The sequence below is a fragment of the Equus quagga genome, chromosome 5, assembly GCF_021613505.1.
Source record: "Equus quagga isolate Etosha38 chromosome 5, UCLA_HA_Equagga_1.0, whole genome shotgun sequence".
NCBI lineage: Eukaryota > Metazoa > Chordata > Mammalia > Perissodactyla > Equidae > Equus > Equus quagga.
The window spans coordinates 20890680-20909250 of NC_060271.1; positions in this window are offsets into that span (position 1 = coordinate 20890680).

The window sequence follows — 18571 nt, forward strand, 5'->3', positions numbered from 1 at the left end:
CCTCAGTCAGCTTTTATTTAATCATATACTTAAATGTCAAATCAATATGCAAATCTCACCCAGGGCTTTTCCAATTATAACCCTTTAAAAACTTTCAAGTAAATCAATTCAGCCAGGCAGAGCGGGCGAGGCAGGGAGAGACAAGCCGGGCCCCAGACAATCGGACAGTGGGCCTTTCGTCGACCCACTCCCTCTGCCCCACTCCCTGTGCCCCCCTCCTCCCAGGGCCCTCGCTGGTCCACCCCACTCTTATCCTACCCCCATGGTCTACCATCAAAACTTACCCCCGCTGGGTCCCATCCTTGGCCCCAGAAACGGCTGTAAGGAAAAGCAGGACACTGAACTGGCTTTTCCCTAAAAGTCACGTCATAACCATATTCGCACCTCCATGTACCCAGCACTTTGCTTGTTTCAATGAGTATTTCTGCCCCACTGTCTTGTTGGAGCCCCCCGCAACCCCAACTGGGTAGACATTAATATCCCCAATTTACCAACAACCAAACGGAAGCGCAGGAAAACCTAAGGGCTCCTCCCGAGACACCAGCTCGCCAATAGAGCAGAGAGAGCGTGACAGCATCCTGAGGCCAAGCCCAGCGCAGACGCCAGTCTGCCCCCCTGACATCCAGGCAAAGGCAGAGGAGGGAAGGAGGAAGGGGGGGCCAAAGAGGCCTCTCTTCCCTCCCAAGACCGAGTCATCAACGTCCTGTGCCCCACCCCCAATGCCCTCACGAAGCTGGGCGTGATTGATCCGTGTTTAAAAGGCTGTGTCAAATTCAGTTGACTTGTCCTAGGCCTGTGAAAAAGAAGCCAAATCATGACTGTCTCTGCTTATTATTATCCCATCTGCCTCTGACTCTGGCAGATATGGGAACACCAGCGAGATAAAAAAACAGACAGACAGATCAAGGTCCCATAACAAGGGAAATAAGACAAGAAAGGGCCGACTCTCACCAGATTCTTGCTAGGTATCACACTCACCCTGTGACAAGTGCTTTTCCTTTAGTGGTCTCATGTGGAAGGTCTTACTACCCTCTCTACAGATAAAGAAGGGAGCAAAATCAGAGAGGGTGGTTAATGTCCCTGAGGTCACACAGTGAGTAAATGGTGGACTTGGGAATAAAAACCAGGTCTTTCTGAGTCAAAGGCCTCGACGTCCACAGGTCATTCATGCCCAGGGGAACCTGGAGACCTGTTCACATGGGCCCTTCCCAGGGGGATGTACCACCAGTTGGCACAGGCCAGGCTGCTGGGCTAGAGGCCTGGCCTCCTGGAGCTGATATAAAGGGTCCAGGAGCCCCAGCTCAGGCTGGTGCAGCAGAAATGACAGCTGCTTCTCAGAGACCTTCTTGTCAGGGTCAGCCAGGAACTGACAGGTAGAACACTGGAAGAGTCCTGATAACATCACAGCGAGCCAGATTGAGGATGCGCTCCTGGGGAAGTACATGGTAATTGACGCGCATATGGCGCACTGGTGCTGGGCAGCGCCCCCGGAAGTGATGGGGAGTATCAGTGACCAGTGGTGTGAGGGAGCCAACCCTGGTGCCTCTGATAGTTTCAGGGCTGCTGGCCTGCACCTCTGAGCCATTCCCCAGGGGTGGAGATGGAAGGCCCCCGAATGAGTAGGGAGTCAGAGAGGATCACAGTAACCCAGCTGGCAGAGCCAAGAACCGGTGCCCCTGGCCAAGGCTGGCACTGCAAGATTTAGAATGTGCCAGCCCTGCATACTTATCCAAGACGGGGTCAGAAATATGCAGATAAAGCGTTAGCACGAAAAGGCAGATGTCTCAGAAACCCCGCAGTTCTAGGCAAACCCCGATGGTTAGTCCCCCATAGATGAGCCAGCTGGGGCCGTCCACAGGAATGGGGTCATCCTCCTCCACCCTCCGCCCAGCAGCCTGGGCGCGGCTTAGGTGACTCCTTCTGACAGTTTCACAACAAGAAGGCAGAGGAAGAGGGAACAGGAATAAGAGGCGTGAAAGGGAGGAGCCGATGCGCATCAATCAGGGCCTGCAGGTGTCTGGCCTGTGCTGGGATCACGCAAATCTACGGCCTCACTTAATCCTTGGAACAACCCTGGCAGGCAGGTTATTATTCCCATTGTATAAATGAAGAAACCAAGGCTCAGATCTGCTAAAGAACTAAGAAGAGTAACTACTTCTCCGGACAGACTTTAACCAGTAAGTCGCTGCCAGGGAAGAAGAAGCGAGAGGCACCGAGGGCCTCGGCTGTACCAGCCCCGGTGGGCCAGGGAGGAGAAGAGCAGAACTTAGTCTGAGAGATGCTCCTCCGCTAGGAAAAGGCAGGTGTAAGGCGTTTTCCTCGTAGAGATGCTAGCCCCTCTCTGGGTCTTCACAGAGGAGGATGGTTCCAGAGGGGAAAATGGGAATCTAACAGTGAACGGGACCTGCAGTAATCCTGGTTAAGGAGGTCAAGGAGGTCTGTCTGGGGAGGCAGCTCCCCGGGAAACCCAGATTTAAAGGGGGTTTGTGCAGAAGGCAGGGGACCAGGGCAGAGAGCCCCCACAGACCCACTGGAACCGCCAAACCACTGGCTTGCCAAGGCCGCCAAAACTGCCAAGGGGACTGAAACACAACAGGAAAAAGCTTAAGATGCATCTCAAACCCCGGGAAAATTTCCATCCAAGAAGATGAGAGAGCCCGAGAAATCCTGGAGAACAGAGGAGGAGCAAGAATATTCCAGACAAGCCAAATCTCTTCATCTGGCAAAATGAGGCAAAGGTGCCTTTTCCTAACTTGACCTCCGCCCTGGCAAGGGGCCAGGACCTCCACTCTGTGCACACACAGAAGGCAAGTCGTGTTCGTGATCCCCGGGGCCCAGCACAGGTTCCCCCAAATTTCCTATTCTGTCAAGTGACCTGTCAACCTAGTGAAACTCCGGGGGCTTGAAGCAGTCTCTCAGCTTCTTCGTGGGTGGGTCCTAGGGCGCCGGATGGCAGAGCCGCTCAGGGGGTTCATCATGGCTGGGAGGGAAGGGTGAGCACGGTTTGCCCTTGTGAGTCTGGGGCCAGGGGTGCCGGGGAGTTCCAGGCAGAGGGAACAGCAAACGCAAAAGCAGGGCAGTGGGAGACTCAGAAAGGGCTCGTGATGGTTCCTTCCTGAACAGTAAGCAGGTAACTTCCCGCCCACAGGCCCTCACCACTCACACCTCTCACTTCCTTGAGTTAACCAACCCCCACAACACTCCCTTATCTCATTCCTCAAAGGAGCGCTCCTTGAGAACCTACTGTATGCCAGGCACTGTTCTAGGCACCGGCGCAGAGCCATGCGCGAGGCAGACAAGGCCTGGCTTTCATGGCATTTGGAGTCTAACACAGAAGATGACGCTGGGCAAGAGTTTCCAGCTCCACTCTCTCCCAAGGACTCTCCCTCTGTCACACGGAGGGAAAAGCTCCGTGTTCTGGACGACTCCTGAAGCTGCGTCTCCAGCCCCATCTCTCCCGGGAACGCCAGACGTGCGTTTTCTGTGGCTTCCTTGATATCTACGTTTGCATTTCTACCAAGTATTCTAAACTCAACGTCTCCAAGACAAAATAATTCCACACCTTCCCCCTCCATGGATCCTGTTCCCACTTCTCCTCCAGCCTCCCCAGTTACTCAGGCAGGAACCTGGAAGTCGTGCCACATTCCTGTCACTGTGCACACACGCACACACACATGTGCGCACACACACACGATCCATTCCATAGCCAAGTCCTTCTGGTCCTAATGTCACATACACATAAATGTCCCAAATGTGACCCCTTCTTACTGCCTGCACAGCTACCACCCTGCTCAAAGCCACCATCGTGTCTCCTGAACCATTAAGGCAGTCTCCGCTGGTCCCCTGCCCCCCATCACTCACCACCCTACGTCTGCAGCCACGCTGTTGCCCAAGTGATTTTTTAAAAAAAATAAATGAGACCCTTTCTCTCCTCTGCTCAGAACTCTCAACCACAAACCGTGCCAGGGTCCCTGCAACCGAAGAGAAAGCAATGCCCCAGCTGCACCCTCTCCCGGCTCCACTCTGCCTCAGGGGTCTAAAAGGGTTTTCCTTCACTCACTGTCTCCACTCGCTCACCTCCCAGTCCCATCTCAAGCCACTGCCACCTGCCTCTGAAATTATTCTCATCAAAGTGACTCCTGACCGTCCACTGGCCAGATCCGAGGCTCACTCCGTGGCCTCCTTGGTCTTCATGGGCCATGACATTCTGCCCGTGACATGGCGTTTCCTCCTCCTCCTCCGAGTGCCCCCTCCCGGGGTTTCTGGATGCCAGCAATTCCCTGGTTCTCCTCTCTGACGCCTCCTCCATCGCCTCTCAGACTTTTCCCCCCGCCGCTCTGCAAGTGGCGGCCGTTCCCAGGGTTCAAAACTCTTTTCTGCTTATTGTAAACACCCTCTTCCACTTTCACTAATTCATCGCTAATTCGCTTCACTAATTCTCTGAAGGTTCCCTAGTCTCTGTCTTCAGCCCAGACTCCTGTCCCAGACCTGTAATTATACCTTTGTCCTGGTCGCAGCACAAACCAACACATCAAAGCCAGCCATTATCTTATCGCTTTGTCCTCACGCAGACCCTGTTCTGATCCAATTTCCAGTGCCAGAAATGTTGGCATTGCCCAATTCTCCTCTCTTCCCCCAACCCCTATATTTAATTTGTAACTTAGCTTTATGGGCTAATTGGTCCCTTAATCATGCTTGTACTGTCTCCTCCTTCTACTGTTCCTGCCTCCAGGAAGGCCCTCGGCACCTGCCACCTGGATCGCTGTCTTCAGTCTCACCCATTCCACTCCACCCTCCAGGGTCACAACACCGAAGAGGTTTTGCTGAAATGCAGATCTGGCCATGTCCCTCTCTTCCTCAGAACCCTTCAATAGTGCATTAACTACACAACGCATCTCCCCAAAACGCAGTGGCTTCGAATAACTGTCATTTGTTATAACTCGGGCATCTGTGGGTTGGCTGGGGTCACTCACGGTCTGCAGGTAAGATAGGGACTCAGCTCTCATCTGGCTTCACGGGGACTCATCCTTTCCCGGGGCCAGCAGAAACATGCGAGTCATCTTGAGATGTGGGCTCAGAATTGACACACAGTCAATTTGCATCATTCTGTTTTCCAAAGCCAGACACACAGCTGAACTAGTATCAAGAGGTGAGAAAACGTACTCTGCCCTGGATGGGAGGATACGCGCAGTTACCTAGCGGCAGGCATGGGTAAAGAGGGGTGAAGGACTGGGGCCATTAATGCAACTCACCGCACCGGCCTCCCACGGCCCAAGGGTCAAGTCTCAACTCCCTGACACAGAGACCCTCCAGGAGCTGACCCTGTCACCTCTTCATTCCCATCTCCTGTTGCTCTGAACTTCCATCCACTCCCCAACTTCCACAGCTCCCCAAATATGCCTCGTTATTTCACACTCCAGCTTTGCCTGGGTGCATGCTATTTTTCATTCCTAAGGCTCCCCTCCCTTTTCCACCGTTGTCCACCTGGGGAGTACGTACCCATTCTTCAGGATCTCGCTCAGCAAGCAGCTCCTCCTTGAGGAAGCCCTCGCAGACCCCCTTCCCCACCCCACAGGGTGGGTCACAGCCTCTGTTCACCCGTCCCCCTTCCTTTGTACCCTATTATGGCACTTACCCTGGGTGGAGGTGTCCATTTCCTGCCCTAGGTGTTGAATACCTTAGGACACTATATTAGTTTGTTATCACCGCTGTAATAAATTGCCACAAACTCAGTGGTTTAAACAGCACACATTTATTCTCTTACTCTTCTGGAGGTCAGAAATGCAAAATCCATTTCACCAGGCGAAAGTCAAGGTGTCGGCAGGGCTGCTTCCTTCTGGAGCCCCTGAGGGGAGAATCCACTTTCTTGCCTTTTGCAGCTTCCAGTGGCCGCCTGATTCCTCGGCTTGTGGCCCCTTCCTCCATCTTCACAGAGCAGGACGGCAGGACCTCAGCACCTTCTCCTCTTCTGGGCCACATCTCCCTCTCCCTCCATCTCGTGATGACACTTGGGACTACCTGTAGGGCTCACCTGGATAGTCCAGGATAATCTCCCCATCTCGAGATCCTTAATCACATCCGCCAAGTTCCTTTTGCCATATAAGGTGAGAGTCACACCTTCCTCGGATTAGGTTTCTTGGGGGCCATTATTCCGCTTGCCACGGACAGTTTCCGTTTTTCCACTTCTGGTGTCTTGTCCACCTGGCTCAGGACCTGGCACAAGACGGGTGTTCAGCACACTGACGAATGAGAGAACGAATGAGGGAGAGAATGAATGCAGCATCCGAGTGGTCACGGGAGGTGCCAGGGTCCCCAGCAGGCTGCTGGCGCAGTCAGTGAAAACCCACGCTCCAGAAACTCCATTCCCTACACTCACCATAACAGAGAATATTCTCTGTAATAAATAAGAGATCAAACCAGCCTTCTGTGCAGTGCAGCAGCCAGGCTGCCTGAGCTAAAAAGGGAAGGATTCCGCCCCGGAACTGCAGAGACGGAGCTGAGAGCTCACCCCACGAAGCCATAACCCCTGCTCCTCGTCACGACGGCACAGACCGGGCTGCATGCCTGTTTCTCGGGCACACGCTGCCCTGTTCCTGTGCATTCAACAGAGAATTGTGGATTCTCCTTTGTGCTAGTCTAATAAAACATGGGCCCTGCCCTCAAGAGGCTGCCCATCCAAACTCCTTTTGAGCATCCTCAAAACGGTCGATCCTCAGCCCAGCAGAATTTCCAAACATGTGGGAACTCGTGGCAGTTCTGTTCCTTATACGTTCAGAGCCCCTCTTGGCAGGGCCTTCTATTGATTCAACAAACATTGAGCCCCGAAGACGCGACCAGCCCTGTATCAGCCCTTCGTTCATTGTGGGGCTATCCCAGGAGCTCCCCACCGGCCACAGGTTGACATTCCCTGCAGGACTTCTGGAGCCTTCCACCTGGCCTGGATAGTTCCCACTGTAGTGCCAGAGACTGAAGAGAAGTTGGGGGGGGCGCCTGAGAAGGGAGATGGGGACAGCCACTGGAACGTCATCAGTGAGTCAACCCAGAGAGGTTTATGTTCAGGTGGGAAAGGAAGCCAAGCTAATTGAGCATAACATGGGAGATGGGGCTATAAAAACAATGACAGTAATAGTAGCCACTAGATATTTAATTAGCTCTTACTATGTGCCAGACTGTGCCTGGGCTCAATATGGATTATCTCACTTTATCCTCCTAACAGCCCTGTAAGGTAAATATTATTAGCCCCACTTTACAGATGAGGAAACTGAGGCACAGAGAAATAAAGGAACTTGCCCAAGGCATACAGCTGCAAGTACAGGCAGGATTTGAAACATCTAGACTATTCCTTCTAGAAATCTGACCGCGGAGGGAAGATAAGCCGTGTGTGTGGAGAGGGAGGTGCTGTGTTCAAGGGCCTTTATGCTTGGAGGACCCGTGAAGGCAGGGGTTTGTGCAGAAAATAACACACCGGAGCTGCACTGATGGGCGGGGTCTCAACTGACGGAGCGGAGAGGACCCAGGATGTGGGGAGGGGCTGGGCCAGGCCCAGAAGAGAAGGAGGAGGAGGTGGATGGCGACCCAGAAGCCATAAAGTGTCAGAGGGTCTGGGGGCAGCGGGCAGGCTGGAGGTAAATGGCTTCAATATTCACCATTTACAAATGTCCCCCGTACAGCCTCTTGCTGGATAAATCTTCCTAAGAAAGTACGAGTTGAAGGGAAACAACGGAGGTTTGGAGAGGTGACACAGTTGGCCCAAGGTCAGAAAGTTGGTGGCAGCGCTGGAACTCAAACCCATTTGTTGCACAGACACAACTCTGACCCGTGAGACGCCCTGTGCGGGGGTTCGACCCCAGGAGGTGGGAGGATGCGTGGCCCACAGCTCACGCTCGAGCCAGAGGGACTTTGCACTCAGAGCTGGAGCCAGCGCCTCAGCAGCAGAGGTCGCAGGGTCTCTGGAATCGACCCCTCCCCCAGCACGGCAGAGCGAGTGATGACAGCTGGACCAGGCAGCCGTGCTCAGAATTTCAAAGCAAGACTGACAGGTGGACCCAGCGTTTCAGAGACTTCCTCTCACCCCCAGACTAGGCTAGGAGACGCTTCTAGAAAAACACAGCAGTACTTGAGAGTGTCTGAAATCAGAAGATTAAGCCAGGAAGGGGGTGGGGATGGTAGGAAGGGAGCCCAGAAATAAAAGGAATGATGAGCTGTCACCTTCGGATAAGAACGTCTCCTGCCCACACAGGGCTGAAAATACTGAGCCCGGATCTTCCTGGACGGGGCTGCTTCCTGCCTGTGTGTCCAGCTGTGAGTCCTGCTTGCTCCTCTGGTGCCCCAGACCCTGTGCTAATGCTCTCCTTCTCTCTTCCCCGGCTTTGGAGCTCAGAGACTGACATCGGTGGAACGGCCTGAGGAGCCCAGCTCTGATGCAGCCCCCGAGGAGAGGGAGCCAGCCCAGGGGCTGGAGGAGACAAGGAAGGAAGAAGGTGGCACGGGGCCTTCACGCATTCACTCATTCCTGCATTCCCTCCTTCGTTCAGCAAGTATTTATTGGGCACCTACGTGCGAAGTATCAGCACTGGGAGTAAAAAGATGAGCAAAAGACAGACAGGTCAGTGATCTCAGGGAGTTTACCGAGAAGGGAAGGCAGGAGACCGGCTGGAATCGCGTAGTCACAGAAATGGAAGTAAAACGGTGATCGTCGTCAGTGTGAGGTACAGAGGCACGTGGTCTCACGGGCACGTGAACAGGGGCCGAGCTATCAAGAGCTCAGAGGCTTCCCTAAGGAAGCAGCTGGTGGCCTGAGGTGGGACGCACGAGGGATTGTCCAAGCGAAACTGGGAGGAGCACCCAGGCAGAGGGGCAGGGGCCACGTGGTGGAACACTATGGCAGGACGGGCCTTCCGGGAGTGACAAAGGGCCGTCCCCCTGACATCACAAGTTGTGAGTGGGATGATTCCATTGAAATGGTGTCATTCCTAGGAAGTGTGGAGCGTAATAGTAGCTAACACTCATGTCACTATGATTAACAATATATGACACTAACGTAACTAATAATATGACCACTAACAGCTAACACCTGTATAGAATTTACTCGATGCCAGACACTGATCTAAGCCCTTTTCATGTTAAGCCTTTTAATTCTCACAGTAATTCTATGAGGTGAATAGCACTGGTATATTCATTTTACATATAATGCCCAGAGATGTTAAGCAGCTTTCCCAAGGTCACACAGCTAGTAAGTGATGGTACCTAGATCCAAACCCAGGCAGGGAAGCTCGAGGCTGGCTCCAGAGCCCAAACCACCTCCGTTTATTGAGCCCTTACTTTAGGCCATGTTCTTGCTCAGTGCTTTACGCGCATGGCACATCGGCTCCTCACAACAACCCTACGGGGTGGGTGGGTACTATTTAGTACCATTTCCATTGTGTAAATGAGGAAACTGAGACTCAGAAAAAGGGTGGGACTTGCCCAAAACACAACCAGTACATAGAGCAGCTAGTTTAGAACCCAGGACTCCAGAGTTGCCGGGATGGCTTGAAGGAGTAAGAAAAGATAAAGGGGAATATTGGAAGCCAGCCCAGAAAAAGGGGCCTCTTGGGGATCTCTCCGTGGCAACAGACGGACTCATTCATTACTTTAGGGAAAAAGGGATTTGCCGAAATTACACACGTGCATGGGTGTGATACAACAAAAAAGAAATATTTGGTCTTTGTCCCTGGTTCCTGGCACACAGCTCCTGAAACCGTTGGAATCTCCAGAGTATTAAGAGGGTCTTTTGTATGCTATTGGGATGACTGGAGCCTGGGCCCCTAGAAAGCTTCAGAAGGGGGCTGGTCACCTGAAAGACCAAGGCTTGATTAAAGGGTTGGAACTGTTAGCCCCACCCCCTAATCCCCACTTCCCGACCTCCAGGGAGAGGAGAGGGGCTGCAGATTGAGCTAATCACCAATGGCCAGTGATTTAATCCATCATGCCTGCATAATGAAACTCCCATAAAAAACCCTAAACCCCTGGGTTTGGAGAGCTTGCAAGTTGGTAAGCACATCGAGGCGCTGGGAGAGGCACGCAAACTGAGAGGACACGAGGACACGGAAGACCCGAGCCCCTCGCCCAGACCTTGCCCTGTGCATCTCATCCATCTGGCTGTTTCTCAGTTGTAGCCTTTATAACAAGCTAGTAAATGTAAATAAAGTGACTCCCTGAGCTCTGTGAGCTGTTCTAGCAAATTATCAAACCTGAGGAGGGGGTCATGAGAGCCCCCGATTTATAGCCCGTCAGCCAGAAGAAGAAGAAGCCCAGAATCTGAAGGTGGGGGGCAGTCTCGTGGGATGGAGCCCTTTAACTTGTGGTGTCTGACACTAACTCCGGGTATTAGGGTCAGAATGGAGGTGAATGGTTGGATCCCCAGCTGGAGTTGGAGAATCAGAGGATTGGTTGTTGATGTTGGAAGACCCCACATATTTGGTGTCAGAAGTGTTGTGAGTAAAAACAGTACAACGGTTCGTGGCCAACCTTTGGAAAGGCCTTCCTTGGGCAAAGCATCCATTTCTGATCAGTCATGTCCAGGCGCGGCTCACGTGGCCTTCTGTACACTCGGCAAGGGATGGGGCGAGCACGACCCCAGAAGGCGGTGAGCAGCCTGAAATGTGGGGAGTGCGTTTGGGTTAAACAGAAGCAGTTAATATAGGACGTCATGGGGGAGGGGAGGGCCCATGGGAGGAAGCGATGTGGGGTAAGGTCAATGCAGGGGTCACATGTGAGGGTGAAAAGAATGAAGTTATGGGGCAGAGGGCAGGCTGGAGGACCAGGTCAGCTACACACAGAGAAAGAGATAAACGCACAGATCTCTCGTTAGCCTGTGAACTGGGAAGGTCAACCAACCCTGAGCTTCTCTGACACAAACGGCAGCCTATGGAGGGGTCGGTGTCCCCCAGCACCGCAAATGTCCACGGGGCACAATGTCAGCATGGCAGAACGTGGCCAGGGGGGAGCACAGCTGTGGCCAAAGTAGACGTGTCGAGTGTCAGTTCTGTGGAATTTTGCTGGGGCAAAATGTAAGCGAGGAAGACGGCCGACAGATCAGAATGACAGGGCGGCAGAGCGCCTGTGTGTCAGAAGGGCAGCGTGGCGGAATAGCTGCATATTGGAGTGTCAGTCGGGGGAATGTAGTGTTGACAGGCTGTCGGTGGATGGGAATGTCAGCAGGGCCCGAGGCTGCAGCGAGCTGGTAAGCTTGACCCCTATTCCCTGGGACCCAGGCCATGTAACACTGGGACGTGGGGCTTGCTGTGCTCCTGGCAGGGGAGCGAGCGCCCACGAGGCCTGGCTCTCCCCTCCAGAACAGGGATCTAGAAAAAGGGAAATGAGGTGTGTTCATTTGCTGGGGCTGCCATAGCAAAGTACCACAGGCCTGGGGGCTTCAACGACAGAAACTTATTACCTGACAGCTCTAGAGCCTGGAAGTCTGAGATGAAGGTGTCGGCAGGGTCGGTTTCTTCTGAGGCCACTCTCCTTGGCTTGTAGGTGGCTGTCTCCTCCCTGTGTCTTCACAAGGTCTTCCTTCTGCGTGTGCCCCTGTCCTAATCTCCTCTTCCTATTAGGACACCAGTCATATTAGATTAGGGCCCACCCTAAGTGACCTCATTTAACCTTAACCACCACTGAGAGGCCCTATCTCCAAATACAGCCCCACTCTGAGGTTCTGGGGGTTGGGACGTCAATATATGAATTGGGGGGTGGAGGGAGACACAATTTACCTACAACAGGAGGCAATTAGGGAAACCGGGTTAAAGACCTATTCAGTGTCAGGAGCCAGCGGAGAGAGAGGCCCCTACCAGGTGTCAATGGCTCAATCAGGGAAGACTTCCTGGGGGAGGCAGAATGGTAGACAGAACTTAGTGGAACCCAAGGAGACTTCAGCAGCCCAAGGGTGTTAGGTCTATGAAAACAGAGAACACCTAAAAGCAGAGACAGGGGGAATTCAGGAAGAAGCAACCACCCAGAAAGCTCTGACCTAGGGGCTACCTTCCAGAGGAAACCCTAAGGGACTAAATTCAAAATCTCCCCAGAGTAGAGATAGGTTTAATAAATAATAGCTTTTTTCCCCGTTTTTGAGAGACATTGAAGTTTTAAGAGGATGGGATTTGAGCTCTGACCAGCCTGGATTCTAATCAGGGCTCTGTCATGGTCTGTCCCCTCGGACAGTCTTGTGACATCCGCAAGCCTCAGTTTCCCCATCTATTCAGTGGGAAGGATCCTAGTGCCAGCCTCCCATGGTCATCGTGGGATGGCTGAGACGACATTGTAGAGAAACTTAGAACAGAACTCGGCCGGTAAAATGGCTCAATAAATGGCAGCAAGATGATGAATCCACAGGTCTCTGATTTTGTAACTCCCTCCCCAGACCCAAGCCCCCGACAGAGGGGTCCCTCCTCACCGTGTGCCCTTGAACCGGGGGAGACGGCCAGCGCCTGCCTGGCCCTCTCCTCCCCCAGGAATCCTCGCAGGTCTCTCCTTGCCTCCTTCAGATCTCGGCTCATATGTCCCCTCCCTGGACCAGGCTAATTAAAATCGCAACGCTTAACACTCCCTCCTGCGTCCCAGCTTCATTTTCCCCATGGAACTTGTCACATCACACACACCCTCTATTTTACTTATTAATGTCTGTGGTCTATCTCCCCACCTCGAGAAGGATGGTTTCAGGAGTGCAAGGGTTTTTCTATTGTGCTCCCCAGCACCTAGAAAAATATCTAAATACATAAATCAGAAGAAATGCTTAATAAAGACCCATCACCTGAGTGGACTAAGATGAGGCGCTGATGCTGTGGGGCAGGGGCCGCAGCACACAGACAGCTGCAGGGTCCGTGGGAGCGGAGGGGGTGGGGTGGCGCTCCTGTCCTGACTTTTCCAGGGGGTTAAGGATGATCAGGGGACTGTGATTCCAACCCTGCCCAGGCCTCCGTGGGTCCAGCCAACCAGCTTTGCAGGGATGAGGAGAGAAGAGGCTGCTCAGGTGTGGAGCCTCCAGCAGGAGCTGCTGAATCTGATACGGAAACCATCCTCCCTGTGGTTTGCCCATTTCTGGCTCAGGGAACTGAAAAGCCTCATTTCACGGCCTCTGGTTACCAGGAATAGCCCAGGACCGGAGGCCCGGTGATCTCCGCCCAGGACCCAACTGCATCCCTGACCCAGAGCCCACCTGGATCGAGAATCCTAGCCTCTGTTCCCGGAGCCCGGATCACGGAGCTGCTGTTCATGGTGCTGAGTGTCTTCCCTTTGTCCCTTGCACACAGATTCACAGGATGAGTCCCCTCCCTTCCTGAGCCTCCCCTCCTCTGGACTCACTCTATAGCCAGGGTTCTGGAGGAGACACAACTTCAGTTGTGCTCTGAGTGGTGTAGGGGCGGGGCACATGTGGACACACCTGTGCAGATACACTTGTACATGCTCGTGTTTAGTTTTACACATATGCACACAAACACCATCGAGACACACATGCTACCCTGTTCCTCAAAGTGATATCAAAGGGCAGACCCCTGCAGAGGAGGGTTGGCCTCACACCAAGAGGATGCCTGGCTCAGCTCCAGGCCCTTGGCCCCCAGAGAAGGTCATGAATCTGAGAGCTCCCTGGTAGAGCTGGCTGGATGCAGTCTCAGTGTTCTCAGACTGGCCCTTCCAGGGGTGACCCAGGAGTGTCCTGTTTGCAGGCACGGCTGCTGTGTTGGTGGGGCTGAGGGGTGGAGTCAGCACGCAAGGGGACCCAGAGAAAGCAAAGCCTGGGCCCAGTGCCCTTAGGATACTTTGGCCAGAGATTCTGGTGTCTCCAGACCCCAGAGGCTGGGGAGGGACTGGAGCTGGGGCTGAGGCTGAGGCTGGGGCTGGGACAGGCGATGGATCTGGGCTGAGTTGACATTGGAGCAGAGAATGAGGGTGACATTGGGGCTGGGGCTGAGGGATGACTGGAGCCTTGAGCCTGTCCTGGGGAACACATACAAGCGCCTTAGGGTCTTCAGCTCCAGCAGAGCTGGAAAGCCAAGAGACAAGAACCTGGTTGCAATTGGCCCCGTTCTACATTAAGCAGCAGCTGATGAATGACTTGCTTTTTTGGCTAATGAGGTGAAATAGGAGTGAAGCAATGACAACCTGAGCCTGGGGTCTGCTCTGGAACATCAACAGCGAGAGAGCCAACCCTCTAACCAGCCCCTCGCCTCTCCTGGCAGACGTGGCCTTCCCTGAAGGAGAGGGAGGGTGACAGGATACCCCTAGAGTGTCTACCCAGGAGTGTCTGTGACTGGGATGTCAGCCGACTGTCCCCAGACCCTCCCCACCTGTGTCTGCAAGGGAGGCCTCTATTTTCCCCCCTCCCCCACTGTCCACCTGCCCAAGGCTTGCCCCCTCACCAGGAAGGGCCTTGTAGGCTGGCATCCTCAGTCCAGAGGTGGGGGAGGGAACTGGACAGAACTGGAGTCAGAAAGACCTGATCTAAACCCCACTTCCATCGAGCTATGAAAATCCCTTCAGAATATAAATAACCATAAACAAACCAGCTGTGTGGCCTCTGGCAGGTCACTTAGCCTTGCCGAACCTCAGTTTCCTCATCTGCAAAATGGGAACAACACGCTTTACTTCTCAGACCCTCCATGCTCTTGAGGTGGAAGGGGCCTATTCAGCTCAAGGACTCCAGGTCCTTCCTGCTGTCCCAGCTGGTCTTCCCGGGGTGGACTCGAGTCTCAGGAGCAGGCAGCCAGAGCCGGAGCCAAGAGTCGCGGTGGAAGAGAAGGGGACCCCACTGCCTTTCATCTCCTTTCTCCAAAGCATCCACGGTCTCCTTAGGAGGGCGGCAGGGCCAAGTTCAGGAGAAAATGCCCCAGAGTCTTGACCGAGGATAACCATTTGTACCCACCCCATACAAGTGGCACTTGCTGAACACCTTCTGAGTCTGGCCTGGAGTGTGAATGAGGAACAAGGCAAAGGACAGCCCTGTATGTAAGAACAGCCCAAAAAGAGAGCAGAACGACACAGACTCAACTGACCATCACACGAAAAAGACCAAGAGATGTCGGTTGACACATAAAATACAAGATGCCCGGTTAAATTCAAATTTTAAATAAGTAACAAATCAGTATTGAGGATAAATTTGGAGGACATATTTATACTAAAGTGTTGCTCATTGTTTATCTGAAATTCACAAAAACAAACCTGTATTTTTATCTGCTAAATCTGACAAACCTAGTCATAGGTGAGGCAGCTGCGATGTGATAGAAACACGCACCTCAGTCAGACGGTCTCCACTTCAAACTCCGGTTCTCCCACTCATTGACCGTGTGACCAGAAGGCAATCGCTTAACCTCTCTGGGCCCACGTTTCCTCACCAATGACATAAATTCTATTTCTTGACCAGGGTGGTGTTTACATGGATGATTGCTTTATAATTTCTTGTTATATTGTACATTTATATTTTATGAACTTTGTGTGTTATGTTGCTCACTAACAATAACAAAATATTAAATTTTTAAAATACATATTAAATAAGATAAAGTATGTAGCAGGTCCCTGGCACGGGAGTAAGTGCTCAATTTTTTTTTTGGTGGGAACACAAGTACTGCTAGGAGTTCCAGAGGTGGTGACAGCACAGAGTAGACAAACAGCCCTTCCAGCTGGGAGAATCCTGGCCGACTTCATGAAGGAGGTGACATCAGAACTGGACTCTGAAGGAGGAGCTAGATTTCACTGGGGGAGGCAGAAGGGGGCAGGGCAGACAAAGAGAGCTGCATGGTCCAGGCTGCATTCCTTCGGCCAGATCCCCCCTGGGGCTGGCAGGCCCTGGGTTTTCTGAGCATTTGGACGTAAATGCTCATAGGTGGGACACGAGCTCTCTCCACAGTCACCACCACGCCCTGCTGCCCTACGCCCAGTCTGCTTCACTCATTGCCTTCTAGCCTGGCCTCTGCAGGCTTTGAGTCTGTCACTCTGCTAGAGTCAAGGAAAGGAAGGGATGCACAAAGCTCCTTGAGGCTCCTGCATAGCCAAATGGAGGGCTGGGAGAGAAGGTTATGGAACCTGAAGCTGGAGAGGTCAGCAGGGGCAGGCCATGCTGGGCCTTATATGTTGAGCTGAGGAGCTTGGGCTCTCTGCTCAAGTCGCTGGGGGAGGCCAGTGAAGACTGTTGAGCAGCGGAGGGCCATGATCAAGTTTGCATAGTCAGTTCAGTTCAACCAACACCTACTGAGCACCTCTTAGATGCCTGGGGCGGGCGGAGTACCCGGATCTTACCCCCTGAGCTCACAGTCTGCAAACAGGGGACACCAACTGGACAGCAGGCCATGTCAGCACATGACAGTGCATGTGCAACGTGGAAAGCACAGTGACAGGGGAGTTTAGAAAGCTCGTGCTGGCAGCTGTGAAGGGAAGGAGACAGACTGCAGTGAGCTGAGACAGGAGACGGGAACACTGCCGGGGAGCCGGGGGTAGGGGAGAGGGGACCGCACCCGGGCCGGCGTGGGGCAGAAGGCCAGAGAGAAGGGAGCAGAGCTCTGGGGGTAGAATCATGATATGGGAGGGGGGTGTGAGGGAGAGAATGAGTGATGCAGCTCGGGGGTACCAGCTCCCTAAGAAGAAATACAAAGTCGGAAGGTACCCCCTCTGCAATAGAGTCCTGCCACGGCCCCCAGCATCCTGCCAACACCTGTGACTCTTTTTGATCGAGGGAGCGTGCTCTGAGTGTACGCAGGGCAGTCTGGAAGTGCTGAAGTTAGCGACAGCCAATGACTGATGGGAGTCGGTGAATAAGCACCCAGCTTCTCCGCCCCTCGACTGGGGTAACGCGGAGTTCAGCTGTCTGCAGCAGCATTATGCTCGCTCCACTTGCCCACGGTGGCAGCTTGTTCACGTCACATTCGGTGTTGGCTTCCTCCCCTTCGCTGTCTCACGTTCCCTCTCTCCTACCAGTGTTTCCTGGGTCACCTCCCCAAAAAGCTAGTTGCACTTGAATCCTTGTCTCAGGGCCCGCTTCTAGAAAACCCAAAGTAAGATCTGGAACTTGATTAAGTAGTGACTTCCCCATCTCAGGAGGTATTCAAGGAGCAGCTAAACAACTTTCCCTGCAGGATCACAAAGAAGAGCTCACTCCAGCAGCGAGTGGAGACCAGCCACCATTCTTGCAAGTTCATCAAACATTTTCTAAGCACCTAGCCAGGGCATGCTTGGCTCTGCTGGGGAGAACCTGGCCCTGCACACACGCCCAAGGCTTACGGCTGGGACAGGGGTCAGGATGCTGGACCCCAGGTGTTCTCTGGACAGGGCTGAGACAGAGTCCAGTAGAGGGGTGGTGGAGGTGGTGACAACGGAGGACGGGTGACTGCCCACAGTCTCTGCTCCCTGGGTCCGCAAGGCCTGGAGTGCCACTTCTGAGTCCTGCCCCCCGCACCAGGAGAGCAGGCCTCCACTCTCAGAGTGGGTGTGAGGAGGCGACTCTGGGCCAACTCATTCCGTGAGAGCTTCTGCTCAGGTCCATTTCTGGAAGATCACTCGGCAGAGTGAGTTGTGAGAATTTCAAAGCAGTTTCTGAGTCAGGACATTGTCGGGAACACTATGGCCGCTGTGGCTGGGTCCGCACTGGTCTGACGGCTGGAACGTGACCAGCTCAGTGGAGGCTCCCAGCCTCCTCCTGCCTCTGCTGGAGGCCTGGGGGTGCTCTGCCCCATACTGCGGGTCCTGCTCCCCATCACCTGAGAGACTGGCATTTCCTCCTGGCCCTGACATGGACCTGAGCAAGTCTCCTCCCCTCCAAGCCTCAGTTTCTTCCTGGGGACAGTCCTGGCTCTACTGGACTGGGTAAGACTGGCAAGGAGGGACAAAGTGATAACAATCAGTTCCCTAAGTGTGTATTGAGAAAACCTGCTCCAGGCCATGCCTGTGCTGGGCCCTTGAACTTAGACATAAAGAAGACACAGCCCTGTGTGTTCTCCACTGGTGGGAAATGAAGCCCGCAATAAACACGATCCACGCCCCTTTGCTCCAACAGAGGCCTGAACGAGGTGCAGTGGGAACACACAGGAGTGGGTGACGTCTTCGGTCTGGGTGGGCCAGGAGGGGTCAGGGAAAGCTGAGGGAGTAGGATGTCAGCATCACTCATTCATTCCCCTGATGTTTTTTGTGTGTCTGCCGCATGCAAGCACTGTTTTCAGGATATGGAAATAAACAAAAAAGACCCCCCAAAAAGTTCCCGTCCTCATGGAGCTTGTCATCTGGTGGAGGGAGACAAACTGAAAAATTAAAATTAGAGGAAAAACTAAATCATAAAATATATAATGTGTTGGTGATGCACGCTATGGAGAAAAATAAAGTGGAAAGAAGGGACAAGGAAGTGCCAGAGGTACAGGAAGTTTGCAGCTTTCAAGAAGAGTTCAGGAAAGGCGTCACTGAGAAGGTGACCTCGCAGAGAACTGGGGGGTGGTGCAGGACAGAGGGAACAGCAAGTGGAAAGGCCCTGAGGCAGAGTGTGTTTGGCACGGTCAAGAAACAGCAAAGAGGCCAGTGCAACTAAAGCAGAATAACAGGTAGGAGGTGAGGTCAG